General features: G+C 46.4%; 1 long non-coding RNA gene across 1 annotated transcript; it reads right to left on the reverse strand.

Moving 5' to 3' along the window:
* On the reverse strand, positions 1-26,963 carry LOC139272851 (uncharacterized). Its single transcript, XR_011594973.1, has 4 exons — positions 26,885-26,963; positions 26,016-26,106; positions 23,646-23,760; positions 1-57 (listed from the first exon to the last, which is right to left on the reverse strand). It is a non-coding gene; the product is annotated as an uncharacterized lncRNA (long non-coding RNA).

Below are 26,963 nucleotides of genomic sequence, written 5' to 3' on the forward strand. Positions count from 1 at the left end.
GATTTTGATAACGAGGTCCAATACCACCTTCAGTGTGCCAGTGCAGCCTTTGGTCGCCTAAGGAATAGAGTGTTTGAAGACCGGAACGTTAAAAGCGGCACAAAGCTCATGGTTTACAGAGCAGTAGTGATACCTGCCCTCATATGTGCTTCTCTGACATGGACTATACAGCAGGCACATCAAAGCACTGGAGAAGTACCATCGACATTGCCTGCGAAAGATCCTGCAAATCCATTGCTAGGATAGGCGCACCACTGTCCTCACGTAGTCCAACATCCACAGCATTGAAGCATTGACCACGCTCGATCAGCTACGATGGATGGGCCACATTGTCCATATGCCCGATACGAGACTCCCAAAGCAAGCATAAGAACATAAGAACATAAGAACATAAGAATTAGGAACAGGAGTAGGCCATCTAGCCCCTCGAGCCTGCTCCGCCATTCAACAAGATCATGGCTGATCTGGCCGTGGACTCAGCTCCACTTACCCGCCCTCTCCCCGTAACCCTTAATTCCCTTATTGGTTAAAAATCTATCTATCTGTGATTTGAATACATTCAATGAGCTTGCCTCAACTGTTTCCTTGGGCAGAGAATTCCACAGATTCACAACCCTCTGGGAGAAGAAATTCCTTCTCAACTCGGTTTTAAATTGGCTCCCCCGTATTTTGAGGCTGTGCCTCCTAGATCTAGTCTCCCCGACCAGTGGAAACAACCTTTCTGCCTCTATCTTGTCTATCCCTTTCATTATTTTAAATGTTTCTATAAGATCACCCCTCATCCTTCTGAACTCCAACGAGTAAAGACCCAGTCTACTCAATCTATCATCATAAGGTAACCCACTCATCTCCGGAATCAGCCTAGTGAATCATCTTTATACCCCTCCAAAGCTAGTATATCCTTCCTTAAGTAAGGTGACCAAAACTGCATGCAGTACTCCAGGTGCGGCCTCACCAATACCCTATACAGTTGCAGCAGGACTTCCCTGCTTCTGTACTCCATCCCCCTCGCAATGAAGGCCAACATTCCATTCGCCTTCCTGATTACCTGCTGCACCTGCAAACTAACTTTTTGGGATTCATGCACAAGGACCCCCAGGTCCCTCTGCACCACAGCATGTTGTAATTTCTCCTCATTCAAATAATATTCCCTTTTACTGTTTTTTTTCCAAGGTGGATTACATCACATTTTCCGACATTGTATTCCATCTGCCAAACCTTAGCCCATTCGCTTAACCTATCTAAATCTCTTTGCAGCCTCTCTGTGTCCTCTACACAACCCGCTTTCCCACTAATCTTTGTGTCATCTGCAAATTTGGTTACACTACACTCTGTCCCCTCTTCCAGGTCATCTATGTATATTGTAAACAGTCATGGTCCCAACACCGATCCCTGTGGCACACCACTAACCGCCGACTTCCAACCCAAAAAGAACCCATTTATCCCGACTCTCTGCTTTCTGTTAGCCAGCCAATTCTCTATCCATGCTAATACATTTCCTCTGACTCCGCGTACCTTTATCTTCTGCAGTAACCTTTTGTGTGGCACCTTATTGAATGCCTTTTGGAAATCTCAATACACCACATCCATCGGTACACCTCTATCCACCTTGCTCGTTATATCCTCAAAGAATTCCAGTAAATTAGTTAAACATGATTTCCCCTTCATAAATCCATGTTGTATCTGCTTGATTGCACTGTTCCTATATAGATGTCCCGCTATTTCTTCCTTAATGATAGCTTCAAGCATTTTCCCCACTACAGATGTTAAACTAACCGGCCTATAGTTATCTGCCTTTTGTCTGCCCCCTTTTTTAAACAGAGGCATTACATTAGCTGCTTTCCAATCTGCTGGTACCTCCCCAGAGTCCAGAGAATTTTGGTAGATTATAACGAATGCATCTGCTATAACTTCCACCATCTCTTTTAATACCCTGGGATGCATTTCATCCGGACCTAGGGACTTGTCTACCTTGAGTCCCATTAGCCTATCCAGCACTACCCCCCCTAGTAATAGTGATTATCTCAAGGTCCTCTCTTCCCACATTCGCGTGACCAGCAATTTTTGGCATGGTTTTTGTGTCTTCCACTGTGAAGACCGAAGCAAAATAATTGTTTAAGGTCTCAGCCATTTCCACATTTCCCATTATTAAATCCCCCTTCTCATCTTCTAAGGGACCAACAGTTACTTTAGTCACTCTTTTCCGTTTTATATATCTGTAAAAGCTTTTACTATCCGTTTTTATGTTTTGCGCAAGTTTACTTTCGTAATCTATCTTTCCTTTCTTTATTGCTTTCTTAGTAATTCTTTGCTGTCGTTTAAAATTTTCTCAATCTTCTAGTTTCCCACTAACCTTGGTCACCTTATACGCATTGGTTTTTAATTTGATACGCTCCTTTATTTCCTTGGTTATCCACGGCTTACTGCCCTTCTTTTTCACTGGAATATATTTTTGTTGAGCACTATGAAAGAGCTCCTTCAAAGTCCTCCACTGTTCCTCAATTGTGCCACCGTTTAGTCTGTGTTTCCAGTTTACTTTAGCCAACTCTGCCCTCATCCCACTGTTGTCCCCTTTGTTTAAGCATGGTACACTCATTTGAGACACTACTTCCTCACCCTCAATCTGTATTACAAATTCAACCATACTGTGATTACTCATTCCGAGAGGATCTTTTATTATTCCTGTCTCATTACACAGGACCAGATCTAAGATAGCTTGCTCCCTTGTAGGTTCTGTAACATACTGTTCTAAGAAACAAGCCCGTTTGCATTCTATGAATTCCTCCTCAAGGCTACCCTGTGCGATTTGATTTGACCAATCGATATGAAAGTTAAAATCCCCCATGATTACTGCCATTCCTTTTTCACATGCCTCCATTATTCCCATAATTATTGCCCGCCCCACCGTGAAGTTATTATTTGGGGGCCTATAAACTACGCCCACCAGTGACTTTTTCCCCTTACTATTTCTAATCTCCACCCACAATGATTCAACATTTTATTCATTAGAGCCAATATCGTCTCTCACAACTGCCCTGATATCATCCTTTATTAACTGAGCTACCCCACCTCCTTTCCCTTCTTGTCTATCTTTCCGAATTGTCAGATACCCCTGTATGTTTAATTCACAGTCTTGGCCCCCCTGCAATCACGTTTTTCTAATGGCCACCAAATCATACCCATTTGTAATGATTTGTGCTGTCAACTCATTTACTTTATTTTGAATGCTGCGTGCATTTAGGTAGAGTGTTTTAATACTAGTTTTTAAACCATGGTTTTTACCCCTCCTGCAGCCCCTTTATATTCATTCATATTGTCCCTTCCTATCACCTTGTGGTTTACACTTACCCCAGTGCTACTCTGCTCTGTTGCCTCCTGTGTTTTGCATTCTTTCTTGGGGTCCTGTTCATCCGAGCTCTCACTAGCTCAGAGCCCTCTCCTGGGTTCCAAATATTCCTTGTATTGAGGCACCGAGCTTTCATTACACTTTGACCCTTTAGAATTTTGCCTTGGGTTTCTCTGCCCTCCACTTTTACTCATCTCCTTTCTGTCTTTTGCTTTTGTCTCCATTTTGTTTCCCTCTGTCTCCCTGCATTGGTTCCCATCCCCCTGCCATTTTAGTTTAACTCCTCCCCAATAGCACTAGCAAACACTCCCCCTAGGACATTGGTTCCGGTCCTGCCCAGGTGCAGACCGTCCGGTTTGTACTGGTCCCACCTCCCCCAGAACCGGTTCCAATGCCCCAGGAATTTGAATCTCTCCCTGCTGCACCACTGCTCAAGCCACGTATTCATCGGCGCCATCCTGCGATTCCTACTCTGACTAGCTCGTGGCACTGGTAGTAATCCAGAGATTACTACTTTTGAGGTCCTACATTTTAATTTAGCTCATAGCTTCTTAAATTCGTCTCGTAGGACCTCATCCCTTTTTTTACCTATATCGTTAGTACCAATGTGCACCATGACAACTGGCTGTTCACCCTCCCTTTTCAGAATGCCCTGCACTCGCTCCGAGACATCCTTGACCCTTGCACCAGGGAGGCAACATACCATCCTGGAGTCTCGATTGCGGCCACAGAAATGCCTATCTATTCCCCTTACAATCGAATCCCCTATCACTATCGCTCTCCCACTCTTTTTCCTGCCCTCCTGTGCAGCAGAGCCAGCCACGGTGCCATGAACTTGGCTGCTGCTGCCCTCCCCTGATGAGTCATCCCCCTCAACAGTACTCAAAGCGCTCTACTTGGAGCTTCAACACGGCAAGCGAGCCCCAGGGGGGCAGAGGAAATGCTTCAAGGACACCCTCAAGGCTTCTTTGAAGAAGTTCAACATCCCCACCGACACCTGGGAATCCCTGCCACAAGATCACTGAAAATGGAAGCGAATAATCCGTGAGGGCATTGAACACTTTGAGTCTCATCACCAGGAGTAAGCAGAGACCAAGCGTATATGGCGGAAGGAGCAAACAAAAACCCAAGCACTTCAACAAGCCGGCACTTCAACCAACGTACTTTCGACCACCGTCTGTCCAACGTGCAACAGAGACTGTAGCTCCCGCATTGGACTTAACAGACATCTGAGACCTCATTTTTAATGTGGAAGCAAGTCATCCTCGACTCCAAGAGACTGCCTTTTATGATGATGGTTGGTTTATATCAGACAGGAGGTGATTGGTGTCAGTGACTGTGGGGTGGGTTTATATCAGACAGGAGGTGATTGGTGTCAGTGACTGTGGGGTTGGTTTATATCAGAAAGGAGGGGATTGGTGTCAGTGACTGTGGGGTGGGTTTATATCAGACAGGAGGAGATTGGTGTCAGTGACTGTGGGGTGGGTTTATATCAGACAGGAGGAGATTGGTGTCAGTGACTGTGGGGTGGGTTTATATCAGACAGGAGGAGATTGGTGTCAGTGACTGTGGGGTGGGTTTATATCAGACAGGAGGAGATTAGTGTCAGTGACTGTGGGGTGGGTTTATATCAGACAGGAGGAGATTGGTGTCAGTGACTGTGGGTTTGGTTTATATCAGACAGGAGGAGATTGGTGTCAGTGATTGTGGGGTTAGTTTATATCAGACAGGAGGAGATTGGTGTCAGTGACTGTGGGTTTGGTTTATATCAGACAGGAGGAGATTGGTGTCAGTGACTGTGGGTTTGGTTTATATCAGACAGGAGGAGATTGGTGTCAGTGATTGTGGGGTTAGTTTATATCAGACAGGAGGTGATTGGTGTCAGTGACTGTGGGGTGGGTTTTTATCAGACAGGAGGAGATTAGTGTCAGTGACTGTGGGGTTAGTTTATATCAGACAGGAGGAGATTGGTGTCATGGAATCATAGCAGTTTACAACACAGAACGAGGCCATTTGGCCCATCGTGTCTGTGCTGCTGAAAAAGAGCTATCCAGCCGAATCCCACTTTGCAGCTCTTGGTCCGTAGCCCTGTAGGTTATGGCACTTCAAATGCATATCCAAGTAATTTTGTAAATGCAATGAGGGTTTCTGCCTCCAGCACTTTTTCAGGCAGTAAGTTCCAGACTCTGGAGGTTATGCTAGGACTGTGTAAAATACGAGTTAGGCCACAGCTAGAGTACTCGCACAGTTCTGGTCACCACATTACAGGAAAGATGTGATTGCACTGGAGAGGGTGCAGAAGAGATTTACGAGGATGTTACCTAGACTGAAGAATTTGAGCTATGAAGAAAGTTTGGATGGGCTGGTGTTCATTTCTTTGGAAGAGAGGTGGCTGAGGGTAGACTTAATTGTGTACAAAATTATGAGGGTCCCAGATGGAGTGGATAGGAAGGACATACGAACATAAGGCAAACAAATAGGAGCAGGAGTAAGCCATCTGGCTCCACGAGCCTGCTCCACCATTCAATAAGATCATGGCTAATCTGATCTTGGCCTCAACTCCACTTCCCTGCCTGCTCCCCATAACCCTTCACTCCCTTATCATTCAAAAATCTGTCTATCCCCACCTTAAATATATTCAATGACCCAGCCTCCACAGCTCTCTGGGGTAGAGAATTCCAAAGATTCACGACCCTCTGAGAGTGAAATTCTTCCTCATTTCCGTTTTAAATGGGCGACCCCTTATTCTGAAACTATGCCTCCTAGTTCTAGATTCCCCCATGAGGGAAAACATCCTCTCTGCATCAACTCTGTCAAGCCCACTCAGAATCTTACATATTTCAATAAGATCATCTTCTAAACTCCAATGAGTATAGGCCCAACCTGCTCAACCTATCTTCATATGACAACCCCTTCTTCTCCGAAATCAACCTCATGAACCTTCTCTGAACTGCCTCGTGAATCTTCTCTGAACTGACCTATTTCCCTTTGCAGAGAGGTCAATAACCAGGGGGCACAGATTGAAAGTAATTGGTAGAAGCTTTAGAGGGGAGTTGAGGAGAAACTTTTCACACAGAGGGTGGTGGGGCTCTGGAACTCACTGCCTGAAAGGGTGGTAGACGCAGAAACCCTCAGAACATTTGAAACGTACTTGGATATGCACTGGAAGTGTCATAACCTACAAGGCTGTGGAGCAAGAGCTGGATAGCTCTTTCTCGACCAGCACAAACACAGTGGGCCGAATGGCCTCCTTTTGTGCCGTAAATTTCTGTGATTCTGTGGTAGTTGAAATCCCCGACTATTGCTGCCTAATTCTCATAAATGTTCCTACATATTTGCTTTTCTATTTCCCTCTGTTTATCGTACACTCCCAACATTGTGACTGCCCCTTTTTTGTTCATCAGTTCAACACCTATGGCCTCATTTGATGATCCTTCCAACATATCATCCCTCCTCACTGCTGTAACAACACCTCAGCTTATCTGCTTTATTCCCTAGACTTTCTTGCATTGAAGTGTGTATCATTAAGCACTGCCAAACTCCTTTGTGGTTGATATTCTAGCCTTTGTTTCCTCTGCCTACCAAACTCATTGAGGAATTTTCTGCTCCCATTTCCAAGCTTTGCTTCTCTCCCTTCTGAATCTACGCTCAGGTTCTCATCCCCCTACCAAGCAAGTTTAAACCCTCCCCAACTGCATTAGCAAACCCCCAGGGAGGATAATGGTACCGGCCTTGTTGAGATGTGACCTTATCCGGCTTGTACAGTCCCCATCCCCTCAGGAATCTGGCTGTTCACGCTCGCCCCTCAGAATGTCCTGCAGCCTTTCAATTACATCCCTGACTCTGGCACCAGGAAGACAACCTACCATCCTGGAGTTATGTCAGTGGCCGCAGAAAGACCTGTCAGTCCCCGGAACTATTGAAACCCCTTTCAATATTGCCTTCCTAACCTTGCACCACCCCCCTCCCATACATTTGAGCCAGCCATGATGCCTTGGACTTGGCTGTACTCCCTGAGGAACCACCAGTATAGAGAGTGAGATGTACTGAGAGGTCTCCTGCACTACCTACCTGGTCCTCCATGTCTATCTGGCAGTCACCCATTCCCTCTCTGTCTGCATACTCTTATGCTGCGAGGTGATGACCTCCTGGAAGGTGCTAGCCACGCAGCTCTCAGTCTCACGGATGCAGTGACACTCGCTGCTACTCAAGCTCCAAAACCCAGAGCTCGAGCTCCTCCAGATGACGACACTTGTTGCGCACGTGGTTGACCAGGACATGAGAAGCATGGTTGTTCCACGACAGGGTTCCATCTGTTTAAACAGAAACAACTACACTGTGTTATTTCCTGAAATAATCCCTGCTGTCCGGCCTGAATGAATCCATGTCACTACCAAATGCTGCAATGTTTGCTCCACCTCACAGGGTTCTATCTGTTTAAAACCACAACAGAAAGGTCCAGTATCCTCCTGCAGTTTGAGAGAAACCAGCTTTAACAATGGGGCAGAGTTTAAGCCAATGAGGTAGATCCGGGCTCAGCCCCATCCACCGGGGATCACAAGCCCCGGCCCACACACACTCCAATTGGTTGAATGGCCAACTGCCTGCCCGTTCCTCCAGCTCCGCCCCCGCTCTTCCTATTGGTCGGGAGCTGCCATCAATCAGCCGGGCAGTGTGAGCTGAGCATGCGCAGTGGGTGAGGCAGCGGGTGAGAGATGGGCGGAGGGAGGGAGCAGGTTAATAAAGGACGCGCTTATTTGTACTGCAAAAATGGCCACCATGCTCCTCCCTTTGTCTTTAATTGGTCTCCTTGGAGGATAAGCCACACCCTGAAGTTTCACAGGAATGTGTAACTGGAACAGCCCATCGCAAGGTCGCACTGACTTTGCAAATTGTAACTTGATCCACTTTGACTTCCTGAAGCAACACAGGACAGAGCTACCCAGAAGTCAGCAAGGGCCAGCCAAAGTGCCTTACCCCAATCCAAATGCATGCCTCCCCAGTCCAAGTACACCCCTCCCCCAGCCAAAGTGCCTTACCCCCGTCCAAGTGCATGCCTCCCCCAGCCAAAGTGCTTTACCCCCGTCCAAGTGCATGCCTCCCCCAGCCAAAGTGCCCTACCCCAGTCCAAATGTATGCCCCCCCCAGCCGAAGTGCCTTACCCCAGTCCAAATGCATGCCTCCCACAGCCAAAGTGCCTTACCCAGCCAAAGTGCCTTACCCCCGTACAAGTGCATGCCTCCCACAGCCAAAGTGCCTTATCCCAGCCCAAGTGCATGCCTTCCACAGCCAAAGTGCCTTACCCCAGTCCCAGTGCATGCCTCCCCAGTCCTGCTTCTCGGCACCACCTGCATGGAATGATTTAGTACGGGAGGCGGGGAGGAGGCACGGGTCAGGGGGGTTGCTTGACATAAAGAACATAACAAATAGGAGCAGGAGTAGGCCAAATGGCCCCTCGAGCCTGCTCCGTCATTTAATATGATCATGGTTGATCCGATCATGGACTCAGGTCCACTTCCCTGCCCATTCCCCATAACCCCTTATTCCCTTATTGGTTAAGAAACTGTCTATTTCTGTCTTTAATTTATTCAATGACCCAACTTCCACAGCTCTCTGAGGGGGCGGGGCTTGTTGCCTGTCAGTCAAAAAAGTGCAGCACAAATAGTTCCATGGGTTAATAAACCCCGGGGGGGACGTGGGCTTCACACACACCGAGTGCGGGCCCAGGCCCGAGAGACAACACTCCGCACCATCCGCTTCTCACACACCCGGGCTCGGCCCCAGGCCCCGAATCACAGCACACAGGCTCCGTGTTTGCCCACCGGTTCCAGGCCCGGTCAGTGAGCGCCTGGGGAAGCGGGCTCAGCGGGCGCCACCTTGGTCAGGGCAGGAGAGTGGACTCACCTTCCGCCATCTTGGTCAGGGCGGGGGAGCGGACTCAACTTCTGCCAGCTTGGTCAGGGCGGGGGCGGGGGCGGAGTGGGCACCGTGGCCGCCATCTTGGGCTAGACGGGGGAGTGGGCTCCATGGCCACCATCTTGGTCAGGGTGGGTATCGCAGCGCATGCGTGGCCCTTTGGGCAGGGACAAGGGGTGGGCGGGGCTTCAGGCTGTCTGTCAGTTTGATTGGACACATGTTTATGCCCAGGTCAGTGGCTCTGAAAGGGAACCTTGTTGTGTTGATTGTTGTCTGGTGACCTTGGGCCAGCTCGGCTCACCCTATTGGTCCAGCACAGGCTCACCGTATTGGGCCAGCCCGGGCTCACCCTATTGGCCCAGCACAGGCTCACCCTATTGGTCCAGCACAGGCTCACCCTATTGGGCCAGCACTGGCTCACCCTATTTGACCAGCCCAGGCTCACCCTATTGGGCCAGACCGGGCTCAACCTTTTGGGCAAGCCCGGGCTCACCCTATTGGGCCAGCACGCACTCACCCTATTGGGCCAGCCCGGGCTCACCCTATTGGGCCAGCATGATTTAGAAAGGCTTAAGTCACTGAAATAGACAGCTTTACAATCGCCGTACAGTACAGAAGGGAGCGACTGTTAATGGCAGCTCGGTTGGTGAAGTCCTCCGACACTCCAAGATAAACTGGACTGTCCCTTTAATTATAAATATGCAAAGAAAGGGAAGTCCCTGCCCCTTTAAATATCTGCCCTATTCCCCCAAGCAGTGGGAGGAGGAACAGCGCTCGGTCTCTTTATATCCTGACCCAGCAAGCACTGCCAAATGGTCTGCCGCAGGCTCCTAAAGTCCACAGGAAGTATAACACCTCGGGTGTAGCAGAACAATGGAAAAGAGCACACACACAGTCTTTGCTATAATTTATATATTTGTGTGTGTGTGTGTGTGTGTGTAAACAAAACACATAATTCTTAATGTTTGCTAGTCAAAACCCCAGAGATAAATTATTCTCTTCAGCAATTCTTTTCCAGCATTGTGTAAAATGTAATTGCAGAGTGTTTAATACCTTTACCATTTATTGATAACCCATTGTCTTGTGTGGTCTTGTTTAGAAAGTGATGTCACACTGACCATTCTGTTACCAAAGTGACCATATCTGTCCACAGTATTCAGTGAGAAAAGGGGATGAAATCACACCGAGGATAATGAGCAACCCCCCACCAGTCTCTCAGCTTTATTGTCCAGTGATCACCTCACCATCACACAGAGCTCCTGAGATTTACCTCCGGTGTGTGATGATTGGTGCCAGTGATGGGAAAAGTGAAACTGTACCTAAACCTGCTGTGAGGTTAATAAATCTCTCATTCTCTCACTGGTTCTGTCCTTCGTTTGGAAAGGAATGAAACACTTGCAACTATCCAGCGAAATTTGCTCTATTTCTGATTCCAGTCTTCTGTTTCCTGACTGTTACTTTCACTGTTTCCTCCCAAACCATTTCCAATATTTGTGGACATTGTTTAGTGGCGTAATAACTAAGACATGATCGAGTCTCAAAAAACTGAGACAGGGCCGAGTGCAGTATAAACAGAGACAGGGTCTAGTGTAATATAAACAGGGACAGGGTCTAGTGTAATATAAAGAGAGACAGGGTCTAGTGTAATATAAACAGGGACAGGGTCTGGTGTAATATAAACAGAGGCAGGGTCCAGTGTAATATAAACAGGGACAGGGTCTAGTGTAATATAAACAGGGACAGGATCCAGTGTAATATAAACAGATAGGGTCGAGTGTAATATAAACAGAGACAGGGTCTAGTGTAATATAAACAGGGACAGGATCTAGTGTAATATGAACAGGGACAGGATCCAGTGTAATATAAACAGATAGGGTCGAGTGTAATATAAACAGAGACAGGGTCCAGTGTAATATGAACAGGGACAGGGTCTAGTGTAATATGAACAGGGACAGGATCCAGTGTAATATAAACAGATAGGGTCGAGTGTAATATAAACAGAGACAGGGTCTAGTGTAATATAAACAGGGACAGGATCTAGTGTAATATAAACAGAGACAAGATCGAGTGTAATATTAAAAGAGACAGGGTCTAGTGTAATATAAACAGGGACAGGGTCTAGTGTAATATAAACAGGGACAGGGTCCAGTGTAATATAAACAGAGACAAGATCAAGTGTAATATTAAGAGACAGGGTCTAGTGTAATATAAACAGGGACAGGGTCTAGTGTAATATAAACAGGGACAGGGTCTAGTGTAATATAAACAGGGACAGGGTCTAGTGTAATATAAAGAGAGACAGGGTCTAGTGTAATCTAAACAGAGACAGGGTCTGGTGCAGTAATAACTGAGACAGGATCTAGTGTAATATAAACAGAGACACGGTCTAGTGTAATATAAACAGGGACAGGGTCCAGTGTAATATAAACAGAGACAGGGTCCAGTGTAATATAAACAGAGACAGGGTCCAGTGTAATATAAACAGAGACAAGGTCCGGTGCAGTAATAACTGAGACAGGGTCTAATGTAATATAAACAGAGACAGGATCTAGTGTAATATAAACAGGGACAGGGTCTAGTGTAATATAACAGAGACAGGATCTAGTGTAATATAAACAGGGACAGGGTTTAATGTAATATAAACAGAGACAGGGTCTGGTGTAATATAAACAGAGGCAGGGTCCAGTGTAATATAAACAGAGACAAGATCGAGTGTAATATTAACAGAGACAGGGTCTAGTGTAATATAAACAGAGACAGGGTCTAGTGTAATATTAACAGAGACAGGGCCTAGTGTAATATTAACAGAGACAGGGCCTAGTGTAATATAAACAGAGACAGGGTCGAGTGTAATATAAACAGGGACAGGGTCTAGTGTAATAGAAACAGAGACAGGGTCTAGTGTAATATAAACAGAGACAGGGTCTAGTGTAATATTAACAGAGACAGGGCCTAGTGTAATATAAACAGAGACAGGGTCGAGTTTAATATAAACAGGGACAGGGTCTAGTATAATAGAAACAGAGACAGGGTCTAGTGTAATATAAACAGAGACAGGGCCTAGTGTAATATAAACAGAGACAAGATCGAGTGTAATATTAACAGAGACAGGGCCTAGTGTAATATAAACAGAGACAGGGTCGAGTGTAATATAAACAGAGACAGGGCCTAGTGTAATATAAACAGAGACAAGATCGAGTGTAATATTAACAGAGACAGGGCCTAGTGTAATATAAACAGAGACAGGGTCTAGTGTAATATAAACAGACTGGGTCTAGGGTAATATAAACAGAGACAGGGTCTAGTGCATTGATAACTGAGACAAGGCCTAGTTTTACACTAGAAACAAGTCTTTAATAATTTAAAGTTTTTTTGCAATAATAACTGAAAGAGCTGATAGTGTCACACTAACAGAAGCCGGGTCTACTTTAACAATACCAGAAACATACTCTATTGAATACAACAGAGACAAGATCTATAGTTATAATAATAGAGGCGTGCACTAGAACTGGAATAACAGGGACAGATTATTTTCCAATCATCGCAGAGGCCGGGTCTAGTGTAATAATTCCAGAGACAGGGTCTCATACAATAAGAGTGGAGACAGGGTCCAGATTAATAACAGCAAATGCATGGCCCACTGTGAGAGTAACAAAGACAGTGCTGGATCCAATAATAACAGAGGCAGACTCTCGTGTTATACTGAGCACAATGCTGGATCTAGTGTGATGATCACACAGGCAGTATCTAGTGCACTCAAACGAAGATTGGGTCTCATCTAATAGTGTGTGCAAGTCAGAGCCTATTGCTACAATCTCATTCACCCATCACCCCTGTGCTCACTGACCTACATTGGCTCCTGGTTAAGCAACGCCTCAATTTTAAAATTCTAATCCTTGGTTTCAAAACTCTCCATGGCCTCGCCCCTCCCTATCTCTGCAATCTCCTCCAGCCCCACAACCCTGTGCTCCTCCAAATCTGTCCTCTTGGTCATCCCCGATTTTAATCGCTCCACCATTGGCGGCCGTGCCTTCAGCTGCCGAGGCTCTAAGTTTTGAAATTTCCCCTAAACCTCCACCTCCTCTTTCAAGATTCTTCTTAAAAACTACCTCTTCAATCAACCTTTTGGGAATCTGTCCTGATATCTTTCTCTGTGGCTCGGTCTCAAAAATGTTTTCTTATTGAATCGATTTTGTCAAGTGCTGTGGGATGTTTCACTGAGTTAAAGGCGCTATATTAATGTAAGTTCTGGTTGTTTTGTTGTTGTAGTAAATGCTTTGCCGAATGTCTAATAACAGAGTTAGGGCCCACTGCAGTATGGATGGGTGGGGTTAGTGTAATAACACAGGCACGGTCTAGTGTAATGGGAACAGGGAACAGACCATGTCAGCCTTGGCTCAGTGGTAGCACTCTCGGCCCTGAGTCAGGGGGTCGGAGTTCAATTCCCAATCCAGAGACCGAGCACATAATCTAGGCCGAGACTCCAGGTGCCAGTACAGAGGGAGTGCTGCACTGTCAGAGGTGCCATTTTTCAGAGGAGACATTGAACCGATGCCCCGTCTAGTCCCTAAGTTGGATGTAAAAGATCCCACGGCCAAAATTCTGAGGAAGAACAGGTGGAGTTCTCCCCTAGTGTCCTGGCCAATGTGTATCCCTCAACTAACATCACTGAGAACGGATTATCTTGTCATCATTACATTGCTGTTTCTGGGATCTTGCTGTTCACAAATTGGCTGCTGCATTTCCTACGTTACATCTCCTCTCCATTCACCCTCCACCCCAACTCCTTTTTCACCCCTGAAATTGAAGACAAACGTAGGTCCCTTGCAGTCAGAATCAGTTGAATTTATAATGGGGAACAATGAAATGGCAGACCAATGGAACAAATACTTTGGTTCTGTCTTCAGGAATGAAGACACAAATAACATTCCGGAAAAAGTAGGAGACTGAGGGTCTAGTGAGAAGGAGGAACTGAAGGAAATCCTTATTAGTCAGGAAATTGTGTTAGGGAAATTGATGGGATTGAAGGCCGATAAATCCCCAGGGCCTGATAGTCTGCATCCCTGAGTACTTAAGGAAGTGGCCCCAGAAATAGTGGATGCATTGGTGATCATTTTCCAACAGTCTATCAACTCTGGATCAGTTCCTATGGACTGGAGGGTAGTTAATGTAACACCACTTTTTAAAAAAGGGTGAGAGAAAACAGGGAATTAGAGACCGGTTAGCCTGACATCGGTGGTGGGGAAAATGTTGGAATCAATTATTTAGATGAAATAGCAGCGCATTTGGAAAGCAGTGACAGGATTGGTCCAAGTCAGCATGGATTTATGAAAAGGAAATCATGCTTGCCAAATCTTCTAGAATTTTTTGAGGATGTAACTAGTAGAGTGAACAAGGGAGAACCAGTGGATGTGGTGTATTTGGACTTTCAACAGGCTTTTGACAAGGTCCAACACAAGAGATTAGTGTGCAAAATTAAAGCATGTGGTATTGGGGGTAATGTATTGACGTGGATAGAGAACTGTTTGTCAGACAGGAAGCAGAGAGTCGGGATAAATGGGTCCTTTTCAGAATGGCAGGCAGTGACTAGTGGGGTGCCACGGGGCTCAGTGCTGGGACCCCAGCTATTTACAATATACATCAATGATTTAGATGAACGAGTTGAGTGTAATATCTCCAACTTTGCAGATGACACTAAGCTGGGTGGTGGTGTGAGCTGTGAGGAGGCTGCAGGGTGACTTGGATAGGTTAGGTGAGTGGGCAAATGCATGGTAGATGCAGTCTAATGTGGATAAATGTGAGGTTATCCACTTTGGTGGCAAAAACAGGAAGGCAGAATATTATCTGAATGGCAGCAGATTAGGAAAAGGGGAGGTGCAATGAGACCTGGGTGTCATGGTACATCAGTAATTGAAAGTTGGCATGCAGGTACAGCAGGAGGTGAAGAAGGCAAATGGCACTTGGTCTTCATAGCTAGGGGCTGTGAGTATAGGAACAGGGAGATCTTACTGCAGTTGTACAGTGCCTTGGTGAGGCCTCACTTGGAATATTGTGTTCAGTTTTGGTCTCCTAATCTGAGGAAGAACATTCTTGCTATTGAGGGAGTACAGGGATGGCTGGGCTGTCATATGAGTAGAGACTGGATCGACTGTGCCTGTATTCACTGGAGTTTAGAAGAATTAGAGGGGATCTCATAGAAATGTATAAAATTCTGACGGGATTGGACAGGTTAGAGGCAGGAAGAATGTTCCCGATGTTGGGTAAGTCCAGAACCAGGGGCCATAGTCTAAGGATAAGGGGTAAGCCATTTAGGACTGAGATGAGGAGAAACTTCTTCACTTGTTAACCTGTGGAATTCTCTACTGCAGAAAGTTATTGAGGCCAGTTTGTTAGATATATCCAAGATGGAGTTAGATATGGCCCTTACGGCTAAAGGGATCAAGGGGTATGGAGAGAAAGCAGGAAAGGGGTACTGAGGGAATGATCAGCCATGATCTTATTGAATGGTGGTGCACGCTCGAAGGGCCAAATGGCCTACTCCTGCACCTATTTTCTATGTTTCTCTCCAACCCTCCCTCACCCCAACTCCTCTTTCACCCCAACTCTCCAACCCCCCCCTCCCTCCTCTCCAACCCCCCTCACCCGAACTCTCCAACCCTCCTCACCCCTACTCTCCAACCCCCCTCACCCCAACTCTCCAACCCTCCTCACCCCAACTCTCCAACACCCCCTCCCCTTTCACCCCTACTCTCTAACCCCTCCTCATCTTCCATTCACTTCAATTGAAAAGAAATAGACAGGTTGTACCAGTGAGGAATTGAAATATATTTACAACAGATTCTAGATGTTCTTAGAGTTCTGATCTTTCTCTATCATTCAAGGAGTAAGATAACAGACTTTCTCCTGTGAATATAGAGCTGGAGTAGTGGGCAATGGTGTGTTTACTTGTTCATCTTGTTGACACGAAATCATTGCCAATTATTTGATGTGATCTGTATACTTGTATGTAGTTTTTTTTTTAATACAATTGCAGAATGGATTCAAATTGAAATTGAACCCAGGTTTGCAGGCGTGATGCTCCATTCACACATCTTGATCCCTTTAGCCGTAAGGGCCATATCTAACTCCCTCTTGAATATATCTAACAAACTGGCCTCAATAACTTTCTGCAGTAGAGAATTCCACAGGTGAGGTACACACTAAGTCCAGCAACTGAAAGTGATTAACAGACTGGGTTTTGTGTTCAGTGATCTCGGGCGTGTTACCGATACCTTCCCTGGATAGCAAGGCTAGGAGAGGCACTCTGGAAGGTATGGGAAGCTGGGACTTGTCCCGGAGAGTAACCGAAGGTCTGAGAACTGAAATAATCTGGAGTCAGAAAGGAGAAAAGGCTCAAAAATGATAGTATAGTATTAGGCCGTCCCTCCTATCGAGGATGTCCCACTTCCACACCAAAAATACATGAGTACACAGGTGTTTCAATGAGGACCTGACATTCTAGATCCCAAACTCCATGCTGAAGGGTGGAAAATGCCTGTGCACACCAGCCACCACACGGGCTTGACAGAGCTAGGTCTTGATCCAGTGGCAAGGGTTAACCAAGACTCTGCTGCACGGACCTAGTGTGCACACATGCTCCTACTATCCATAGATCGCAGTGTGGGCTGGCCCGTGCTGCCCCTGGGCCCTCGCCTCTTCTGGGCCCCGAACCCTCACCTCTCCTGAGCCCTGAACCCTCACCTCACGATGCTCCTGGGCCCTGATCTCTCACTGCTCCACCGCCCCAATCAAAAATGGAGCAGTCAGAAACAGGTCATCAATTGGTCTCCTCTTATCTTGGAGACATCAAGTAACAACAGTTATTTGAAATATCAAAATATTAAACTCCTGCCTAGTTGAAGGGTTATCAGCAGAAACAAACACCAACTAACGGAATGAACACTGTTCATTAGGATGTGAATAACAGCAGCAACAACAGCAGGATCTAACACCTGCAGTCACTTGTGAACTCGCTGGTGTCTCAGCAGGTTGGATGAGTTAGTGAATCCCTTCCCACACTCCGAGCAGGTGAACGGTCTCTCCCCAGTGTGAACTCGATGGTGTGTCAGCAGGTCGGATGACACAGTGAATCCCTTCCCACACTCCGAGCAGGTGAACAGTCTCTCCCCAGTGTGAACTCGCTGGTGTACCAGCAGGTGGGATGAATGAGTAAATCCCTTCCCACACTCAGAGCAGGTGAACGGTCTCTCCCCAGTGTGAACTCGCTGGTGAGTCAGCAGGTTGGATGACTGAGTGAATCCCTTCCCACATGTGGAGCAGATGAATGGCCTCTCCCCTGTGTGAACTCGCTGGTGTGTCAGCAGGTTGGATAAACAAGTGAATCCCTCCCCACACTTTGAGCAGGTGAACGGCCTCTCCCCAGTGTGGACTCGCTGGTGTACCAGCAGGTTGGATGAGGTACTGAATCTCTTCCCACATGTGGAGCAGATGAATGGCCGCTCCCCAGTGTGAATGCGTTGGTGTGTCAACAGGTAGGATGAATGAGTGAATCCCTTTCCACATGTGGAGCAGGTGAATGGCCTCTCCCTGGTGTGAACTCGCTGGTGTTTCAGCAGGTTGGATGACTGAGTGAATCTCTTTCCACACTCAGAGCAGGTGAATGGCCTCTCCCCAGTGTGAATGCGTTGGTGTGTCAACAGGTTGGATGAAATAGTGAATCCCTTCCCACACACCGAGCAGGTGAATGGCCTCTCCCCAGTGTGAACTCGCTGGTGTATCAGCAGGTAGGATGAATGAGTGAATCCCTTTCCACATGTGGAGCAGGTGAACGGTCTCTCCACGGTGGGACTGCGCTGATGAACTTCCAGATCAGAAGGGTAATTGAATCCCTTCCCACAATCCCCATCTTCCCACGGTTTCTCCGTGGTGTGGGTGTCCTTGTGTCTCTCCAGGTTGGGCGATCAATTGAAGCCTCATACACACACAAAGCACATGTACGGTTTCTTCCCGCTGTGAATGGTGCAATGTTTTTTCAGGCTGTGTAACTGGTTAAAGCTCTTTCCACAGTCAGTGCACTGGAACACTCTCACTCGGGTGTGTGTCTCGGTGCTTCTCCAGTCACACTGATGTTTGAAATCTATTCCCACAGACAGAACAGACAAACATTTCTCCTTCAGCATTCAAAGTCCGATGATATTCAGGTCCTGAGGAATCGAGTGATTCGGTCAGAACTTGATGCGAAGTTTGGTTCGAGTTTCCCGTCTGCAAATCCTGCCCTTCTAATACCCTGGAAAGGAGTTTACAGAAACCATTACTGCAAGTACAGGACAGAAATTCAGAACAGACAATTGTAGAATCCATGGAACATTCTTGCCTCTCTTGTTCCTCCAAAGCTGCAAATCCTCATCCCATACACTCTCCATCCTCCCTGTGCTGAAATTCAAACACATCACACATCTGAAGACACCGTATCCTCCACTCCCAGTTTTCACTACCAACTCTGTCTGGGTTCAGTTCTACACTCACTGGTTCCCCTCCCTCTCATCCCCTGAAGGTGCTGACTCTGTCTGGGTTCAGTTCTGCACTCACTGGTTCCCCTCCCTCTCCTCCCCTGAAGGTGCTGACTCTGGCTGGGTTCAGTTCTACACTCACTGGTTCCCCTCCCTCTCCTCCCCTGAAGGTGCTGACTCTGGCTGGGTTCACTGGGACCGTGTAGCCCCGCACACACTTTGCTGTTTTGCAAAAATGGCCACGCATGCGCTCTACATCTTGATGAATCTCGGTGGCGGCAAACAAACCTGCAGCTTTCCTTTATTAATAACAATAATAATAATAACTTTTATTGATATAGCACCTTTAATGTAGTACAACGTCCCAAGGTGATTCACAACAGTGTTACAAGACGAGTTAGCCTAACATCTGTCGCAGGACATTTGGAAAAGCATAATTCAGTCAAGCAGAGTCAGCATGTTTTTATGAACGGGAAATCATGTTTGACAAATTTGCTGGAGTTCTTTGAGGATGTAATGAGTAGAGTGGATAAAGGGGAACCAGTGGATGTGGTGTATTTGGATTTCCAAAAGGCATTCGATAAGGTGCCACATAAAAGGTGACTGCACAAGATAAAAGTTCACGGGATTGAGGGTAATATGGCTAGAGGATTGGCTAACTATCAGAAAACAGAGAGTCGCGATAAATAGATCATTTTCCGGTTGGCAAACAGTAACTAGTGGGGTGTCACAGGGATCGTTGCTGGTACCTCAACTATTTACAATCTAAACTAATGATTTGGATGACGGGACCGAGTGTAATGTAACCAAGTTTGCTGATGATACAAAGATGGGTGGGAAAGCAAGTTGTGAGGAGGACACACAAAATCTGCAGGGGATATAGACAGGCTAAGTGAATGGGCAAACATTTGGCAGATGGAGTATAATGTGGAAAAGTGTGAGGTTGTCCACTTTGGCAGAAAGAATTAAAAAGCAAATTATTATTTAAATGGAGCAAAATTGCAAAGTGCTGCAGTACAGAGGGACCTGGGCATCCTTGTGCATGAAACACAAAAAGTTAGTATGCAGGTGCAGCAAGTAACCAGGAAGGCAAATGGATGTTGGCCTTTATTGCCAGGGGGACAGAGAATAAAAGCAGAGAAGTCCTGCTACAACTGTACAGGGTATTGATGAGGCCACACCTAGAGTACTGCATGCAGTTTTTGTCTCCGTATTTAAGAAAGGATATACTTGCATTGGAGGCTGTTCAGAGAAGGTTCACTAGGTTGATTCCGGAGATGAGGGGGTTGACTTATGAAGAGAGGTTGAGTAGGTTGGGCCAATACTCATTGGAGTTCAGAAGAATGAGAGGTGGTCTTATTGAAACATATATGATAATGAGGGGGCTTGACAAGGTGGATTCAATGAGGATATTTCCACACATAGGGTGAAACTAGAACTAGGGGGCATAGTCTCAGAATAAGGGGTCACCCATTTAAAACTGAGATGAGGAGGAATTTATTCTCTCAGGTGGTTGTAAATCTGTGCAATTCTCTGCCCCAGAGAGCTGTGGCGGCTGGGCCAATGAATATATTTAAGGCGGAGATGGACAGATATTCGAGCGATAAGGGAATAAAGGGTTATGAGGAGCGGGCAGGGAAGTGGACGTGAGTCCATGATCAGATCAGCCATGTTCTTATTAAATGGGCTTGAGGGGCCAAATAGCCTACTTCTGCTCCTATTTCTTATGTTCTTATGTTCCCATTACACAGTACCAGATCTAAGATAGCCTGCTCCCTGGATGGTTCTGCAAAGTACAGTTCAAGGAAACTATCCCGGATACACACAGTGAATTCTTCCTCAAGGCTACCTTGGCTTATTTGATTTGTTCAATCAATATGAAGATTAAAATTGCCCATGATTATTCCTGTTCCTTTTTTACAAGCCTCCATTATTTCTTGATTAACAGTGTAGCTACTGTTAGGGGGCCTATAGACTTCGCCTACCAGTGAGTGTAGTATTTATTCTGTATCTGAAAGTCTCTGGTTAGCGAGTGTGGCTTTTCCTTTATATCTGTAAGTTTATGGTATGGAAGAGAGGTTTTCACTCTGTACCTGTCAATTACTGGTAAGTGAGTGTGGGTTTCACTCTGTATCTTTCATTCTCTGGTATGCAAGTGTTGGATTTACATAGTCCCTGTCATTTTCTGATATGCGAGTGTGGGTTTTACCTGTGTCTGTCTGATATTATGTGTAGATTTTACACTCGCTCTCTCAGTCTATTGTATGTGAGCGTGAATTTTACTCTGTATATAACAGTTTTTGGTGTGTGTGTGTGGATTTCACTCTATACTTGTCAGTCTCTGGTATGTTAGTTTGCGATTCCTCTATTCCAGTCAGTTTCTGTTGTGTGAATGCGAGCTGTATTCTGTACCTATCGGTTTCTGAAATATGAGTGTGCATTTTAATCTGTCCATGTCTGGTTCTACTCTGCGATTGTGGGTTTTTGCCTGGCACTGTCAATTTTTGGTATTTGAGTGTTGATTTTCTTTGTGAGTGCAGTTTTACTCTTTATTTGTCAGTGTTTGATATGTGAGTGTGGGTGTAATCTGTATCTCACTGCAGTACAGCGACACTCAGATTCACCACACCAGGTGTGTAGGACGGTTCCATAGTAAGTTATCAGCATCCAGACACAACCCAAACCCGGCACTGGTCCATGAATGGGAACATCCGATTGGCACAGTCCAGCTTTATATCTCCCACTCCCATGGGACTACCTGTAAAATTCTGAATCACTTCCTGGAATATAACCACAGGTACCTGGGCAGTACAACAATTGTTCTCAGTCTATTTGAACCGAGTTGAGGGCCTGTGACATTAACAGAATGTCACAGTGACCGGATCCTGATGTATCTGAAAGGGCGACAATGTATCTCTCGATCACCAGCAACACGGTTCTGGAGAACTCAACACACCAAAACAAAATAACCCATTTTTGAAATGTCCAAGAACAACAGACACGGTGAGATTGAAACTGAATCAGGAACATTCATTACTGATTTGAAGAAAGAAAGCAGCAATGATTTGAAAGAGCGAGGTGATTTACTTTCTCTGTTACCTTACACTGTACACACACAACCCGAGAATGGCCTCTCTCTTCCCCCACTCACTTCATGTTCCAGAACTAGTTCCTGTTCCACTCTGCCCCTTACAGACAGCCCCCGACTGCCGCTGAACTTACCCCGACTCAAAGCCCATCTGCGGACACAGTCCCAATGTGATGAGCTGCTGTAAGGAGGCTGCTGTTTGCTCCCTTACTTGGGCCCGGGATATCTCCGCTCCCTGATGTGTTCAACGATCATCAGCCCAGCACAGAGGGAACGGCAGCCGCTGACAGAGCTGGAGGAGGGGAGCTCGCCTGGGCCCTTCCCGTCGGTTTAAACACTGTGTGGGGAGGGGAGGAGCAGCATGTATTTAGCGCATGCTCAGACCATCTTTTTGTCTCAAATTAAATTAGCAAAAATGGGATTGTTTCGCAAGTTGCTTTTATCACTAATTAAATGGGCCACAATGAGAACATGTTAGTTATCATCCTAATTACTGAAAAAACGATTGTGTGAGCCTGACACTGGAGTAAGAGTGCCGAAACTGTTCTACTCATTCCGTAGTCTCTGGTGTGTGTGTTTCCCTGTCAGTTTCCAATAGGCGAGTATGGGTTTTACTTGCATATTATTGTTCAGATACGTGGGTGTGGGTTCCATACTGTACCTGTCAGTTTCTGCTATGTGAACGTGGGATTTATTCTGTACCTCTCTGTTTCTGAGTGTGTGTTTTATTCTGTACCTGTCAGATTTGGTGGTGAAGGTGAGATTGATTCAGTACCTGTCAGTATCTGCTATGTGATTTGAGATTTATCGTGTACCTGTCAAGTTTTGATATGTGAGTATGGGTTTTATTCTGTACCTTCAGTTTCTGAGATGTGAATGTGGGTTTATTCTGTACCTGTCAATTTCTGAGATGTGAGTATGGGTTTTATTGTGTACCTATCAGTTTCTGATATGAGTGTGGGTTTTATTCTGTATCTGTCAGTTTCTGCTATGTGAATGTGGGTTTTATTCTGGGTTTTATTCTGTACTTGTCAGTTACTGCTGTGTGAGTGTAGGAATTAATATGTACCTCTCAGTTTCTGGGATGCGATTGTATTTTTTTTCTGTATCTGTCAGTTTGTGGTAGATGTGTGGGGTGTCAGTTTCTGGTATCCGAGTGTGGATTTTTACCTTTATATGTCATTTTGTGCAATGTGAATGTGGGATTCATTCTGTATCCCTCTTTCTGGGGTAAGTGTGTGTGTGTTTCCTCTGTACCTGTCAGTTTCTGGTATGTGAGTGTGGGATTTACTCTGTATCTGTCAGTTTCTGTATCTGCGTGTTGCTTTTATTCTGTACCGGTCAGTTTCTGGTATGTGAGACTGTGTTTTATCCGATATCTGTGAAATTTACAGATCAGAGACAGCCCCAACAGACAACAGTTTTTCACATTATAGTGGACAAATGTGATTCAAAAATATTTGGAGTAGAGACGAGCTATTAATACGTTATATAAACCATATTTGTCAGGGGTACAGTGAGTGAGTGTGGAATTTACTTTGTATCTGACAGTCTGTGGTACAGTGAGTGAGTGTGGGATTCACTCTGTATCTGTCAGTCTGTGGTACAGTGAGTGAGTGTGGGATTCATTCTGTATCTGTCAGTCTGTGGTACAGTGAGTGAGTGTGGGATTTATTCTGTATCTGACAGTCAGTGGTACAGTGAGTGAGTGTGGGATTCATTCTGTATCTGTCATAAATGCAAGTGTTTGTTGTTGTTGTAGAAATGAAGCTTTTCAGTTACTTACGGTGGTTAACATTTACGCAGAAGAAAATGTCAGAAGCAGCCTCATGGATAACCATCGGGAAAGTGCTGTTACTGGTGAGGTCACGATTTGCTCGATGCAAACTTGGCCAATAACCCTAGAGGTGATGGAAAAGAAAGCAACATTTGGGGACGTTTGAGCGAGATGAGAAAACATAATCAGCGCGAGGAGCGTCGATCAGAGAGCTGGTGGGCAAGAAGCATTGAGCTCCTGTTTACTGCCCGATGCTATTTACAAAACAATGGGGAAGAACAGTCCCTGAATCTGTGAACTTGAGGAGGCCTTTCAGCACATGGAACCTGGAGGCAAATCATCCCTTCGAGCCTGTTCTGTAAGGAACAGGAGGAGGCCATTCAGTCTTCGAACCTGTTACATAAGGAACAGGAGGAGGCCATTCAGTCCCTCGAGCCTGGTTACATAAGGAACAGGAGGAGGCTATTCAGTCCATCGAGCCTGTTATATAAGGAACAGGGGGAGGCCATTCAGACCCTCGAGTCTGTTACATAAGGAACAGGGGGAGGCCATTCAGTCCCTCGCGTCTGTTACATAAGGAACAGGAGGAGACCATTCAGTCCCTCGAGTCTGTTATAGTGGAATAGGAGGAGGCCATTCAGTCCCTCGAGCCTGTTACAAAAGGAACAGGGGGAGGCCATTCAGTCCCTCGCGTCTGTTACATAAGGAACAGGAGGAGACCATTCAGTCCCTCGAGTCTGTTATAGTGGAATAGGAGGAGGCCATTCAGTCCCTCGAGCCTGTTACATAAGGAACAGGAGGAGGCCATTCAGTCCCTCGAGTCTGTTACATAAGGAACAGGAGGAGGCCATTCAGTCCCTCGAGCCTGTTACATAAAGAACAGGAGGAAGCCATTCAATCCCTCGAGTTTGTTGCACAGGTACAGGAGGTGGGCATTCAGCACCTCAGCCTTGCTATAAAGGAATTGGTGGAGGTGATGCATCGACTGGATACTGTTACACAGGAATAGAGGAGGCCATCCATCCTCTGGAACCTTTCACATCAGAATAGGAGGAGGCCATTCAGATCCTCAAGCATGTTATGTAGGAACTGAAGGAGGCCATGCAGCCCCCTGAGAATGTTATAGGAACTGGAAGAGGCCAATAAGCCAGTCGCACATGTTATAATGCAACTAGAGGAGGCCACTCATCCCGTCTAACTTATTACACAGGAACAGGAGGTGGCTGTTCAGCACCAAATGTTGTTAGACAGGAACAGGATGAGGCCATTCTTCCCCTCGAGCGTGTTACATTGGATCAGGAGAATGCCATTCAGCCCTTCCATTCTGTTACGTGGGAAGAGGAAATTCAGCCTCTCTAACATTAGAAACATGAGCAGACCGCTCAGCCTTTGATTGTGTGACATGGGAACAGCAGGATGTTTTTCATCCCCTCGAGCTTCTTACATTAGGAATAGGAGAAGACCACTCAGTCCCTCGGGTCTGTTACATAGGAACAGGAGTAGGCCAATTCCACCCCTCGGAACTGTTAACCAGAAACATGAGGTGGCCATTCAGCCCCTCGAGCCGGTTACATAGGAATTGGAGGAGGCCATTCAGCCCCTCCTGAACGTTGTATAGGAACTGGGGGAGGACATTCAGCCCCCAAGCATGTTAAATTAGGATCATGAGCAGACCATTCAGCCCTTTGACCCTGTGACATGGGAGCAGGAGAGGGCCATTCAGCTCCTCGAGCCTATTACATTAGGAATTGGAGAGGGCCATTCAGTTCGCCGAGCCTATTACATTTGGAACTGGAGGAGGCCATTCAGCTCCTCGAGCGGATTACATTAGGAACCGGAGGGCCATTCAGCAACTGGAGTTAAAAAGCAATAGGATGACGCAATTCTGCCCCCCCGGGTCTGTCACATTAGGAATAGGACAAGGACAATCATCCCCTTGTTGATTGTTTCATGGGAACAGGAGGAGGGCATTCAGCCCCTCGAGCTTGTTACATAGGAACTGGAGGAGGCTATTCAGCCCCTGAAGTCTGTTACACAGGAATAGAAGTGGCTATTCAGCCCCTGGAACCTGTTACATAAGAACTAAAGGAGGCCATTCAATCCATTCTAGCCTGATACAAAAGGTACAGGGGAAGATCATTCTGCCCCTAGAGCTTGTTACATATGAACAGGAGGAAGCCATTATGACCCTCGTGTTTATTACATTAGGAACAGGAGAAAGCCACTCAGCATCTCCAGTCTGTTAATTTAGGAACAGGAGGTGGCCATCAGCCCCCTCGGGCCTGTTACGCAGGAATAGGAGGAGGCCATTCAGCACCACAGACATGTTTAATTCGGATAACCTGTCCATGTACCCGCACACTGTGATAGGTACCGTACCTACTGTGTGTGAGAAGGAGCTGGTTGCACTGTTCCATATGTCTCAGGTGAAGAAAACTTCACATGTGTTCTGGTTCCTTCAATTCCTTGCCTGTAGGAGAAGGTATCTCTGATCATTCAAGAACAGGAGAGGTAGAAAATATTAAAATGATGAATGCAATCGTTCAATTAATATTAATTATGAACATTCACAAAGGGAAGCCAGCGATACAAACAGTGTCAGTGTCTGACTCCACTGCAGTACTGCAGCACTCAGCTTCTGCACACCAAGTGTGTTGGGCAGATTTACAGCAATTTACTGACATCTAGACACAACCCAACCCCTGCCCTGCTTCAGGAATGGGACTACCCGATGAGGCACGGACTTTTACACAGCTCAGATTGCTGCTCCCCTCTCCCAGGGCACTAACCGTTCAACCAGAAACAAAGAGCCGCTGTTTAAAACATGTCCTTCACATTTCTCACCCGGTGCCTGCAATAGATGCTCCTTGTATAAATCCTCAGTGTCCGGCTCTGCTTCCACTGCTCGCTGTCCAATGACAACAAACACGGTGAGACTGGAACTAAAGCAGGAACGTTCACTACTGGTTTGCAGGGAGAAAGCAGCAATGATTGTAAACAGCAGATCCTTCCCATTCTGTCTCCCTTACCCGGGACACACGCTGTCCACACACAGCCCGAGAATGGCCTCTCCCTTCCCCCACTCACTCCACGCACTGAGACCAGTTCTTGCTCCACTCCGCCTGTTACACACAGACCCCGACTCCCCCTGAACTTCCCCCGGACTCAGTGCCGATCTCTGAGCCCATCTGCGGACACGCTCCCAAAGCGATGTGCTGCTGTAAGGAGGCTGCTGCTCGCTGCCTTACCCGGGGCCGCGGTGTCTCCATTCCCGGCTGTTTAAACCATCATCTTCCGCTCACTGAGTGAATGGCGCTCACAGGCAGG

Source organism: Pristiophorus japonicus, chromosome 9 (assembly GCF_044704955.1).
Source record: "Pristiophorus japonicus isolate sPriJap1 chromosome 9, sPriJap1.hap1, whole genome shotgun sequence".
In the NCBI taxonomy this organism is placed as follows: Eukaryota; Metazoa; Chordata; class Chondrichthyes; family Pristiophoridae; genus Pristiophorus; species Pristiophorus japonicus.